Here is a 1,747-nt window from a genome sequence, read left to right as displayed (position 1 = left end):
AGGGATAGACAAGCCTCCATCCACCGCTCCCTTGAGGGCCCCAAAAACTTTATTTCCAGTAGTAGTTCTGGCAAGCCCTGCATCCAAATAGCAGGTGAAGGCACCAGGTTGACCATCAATGCTTTCCACATTGTATTCATCTCCAGTCACTTCCACTTGGCCTTCATAGATCTTGTCCATGCCAAACCTATTGAGGAGCCTGCGGGCCAGCAGCAGGCCGGTACAATATGCTGCAGCATAATTTGTCAGGCCAACCTTCACACCGTACTTTGGGAGTTCATGAGCATAAGCCGCACAAACTATCATATCTCCTTCTATGCGGGCATAAGCAATCTGACAAATGATATCTCTGTTGGTTACATGAACTATCATCCTGTATTTAGGTGTGTTGTACTTATTTTTATCTTGAATTACCAAGCGTTTCCGGGCATAATAATCAGTTTTACCCTCTCGTCTTCTTCTAAATTTCACTTGGTATCTCTTGAAGTAAGCCTTATTCTTGACAACCTTAACAAACCCCATCCTGCGGAACAGAGACCGGCGTCCGCTGTTCACCACAGACCAGCAGGCCCAGCAGTGCTCCGCTGGGGGGAAAAGTCACATTATATTTCTATTGGGCAGTGCTCCCTTAACTGATTAGCTTAACTGGTTAGAATACGGCGTCAGTAAGTCACATGAACTTCGTTCCCTTAGGCCACAGAAGGTACCCAGACTCTAGCTTGTAACCTTGCCAATAGTGTTTGCTTGTACTGCAGTGAGAGCTCTATCATTTGTTAGCACAAATTACTTGTTTGTGCTTCAGCTTCATTTTCTGTAAAATGGTGATGATAATAGTACTTATTTAATGTGATTTTTATAAGGATTTAATGAGATTACAAAAATAGTGCCTACCATAGAATAAATGCTTAATAATTAGCTATTCTTAATTTTATTAGCAGAGTGTCTGGCTCATTATTGATGCTTATTAACTATTTGTTGATTATTTGGTAGCATAATAGTTGTTAAGCCATGTGTATTACATGCCTTATATCATTTGATTTTCATGACATTCTTGAAGAGAGTGGTAGTCCTGTTTTATAGATTGAGAAACTGAGACCAAGAGAAGTTCGACAACTCACTTAGGTCACACAGCTAGAATGTAGAGTGAAGGGTAAAAACTAGGTCTTTCTAATCCCAAATACCATGTTTTTTGCAACACAGCGTACTCTCTTCTAAATGTGAGTTGTTTGTCAAAAGGGAGACTGAGAGTTTGTTGATGGATTGTATTTGTTTAGCACTGGAGTTGGGTCTGCACAAAATCAGCATGGAACTGAGCAGATATTCTGTCAGTCAGCATTCTTGCTTTCTTTTTTTTTTTTTTTTTAATTTTTTTTTATTCTTATGTTAATCCCCATACATTACATCATTAGTTTTAGATGTAGTGTTCCATGATTCATTGTTTATGCATAACACCCAGTGCTCCATGCAGAATGTGCCCTCCTCAATACCCATTACCAGGCTAACCCATTCTCCCACCGCCCCCCCCTCTAGAACCCTCAGTTTGTTTTTCAGAGTCCATGGTCTCTCATGGTTCGTCTACCCCTCCGATTTCCCCCGCTTCATTCTTCCCCTCCTGCTACCTACTTCTTCTTCTTTTTTTTTTTCCTTAACATATATTGCATTATTTGTTTCAGAGGTACAGATCTGAGATTTAATAGTCTTGCACAATTCACAGCGCTTACCAGAGTACATACCCTCCCCAGTGTCT

At 40.8% G+C, this 1,747-nt stretch overlaps 1 pseudogene; it reads right to left on the bottom strand.

Moving 5' to 3' along the window:
* Nucleotides 1–3: 3 nt before the first annotated feature.
* Nucleotides 4–591, bottom strand: LOC145719012 (large ribosomal subunit protein uL18 pseudogene; annotated as a pseudogene).
* Nucleotides 592–1,747: the final 1,156 nt, after the last annotated feature.

Source organism: Leptonychotes weddellii, unplaced genomic scaffold (assembly GCF_054177405.1).
Source record: "Leptonychotes weddellii isolate Sample4059 unplaced genomic scaffold, ASM5417740v2 HiC_scaffold_28077, whole genome shotgun sequence".
NCBI lineage: Eukaryota > Metazoa > Chordata > Mammalia > Carnivora > Phocidae > Leptonychotes > Leptonychotes weddellii.
Note: the sequence above shows the minus strand (reverse complement) of the source record. Positions and strands in the feature narration are given on the sequence as shown.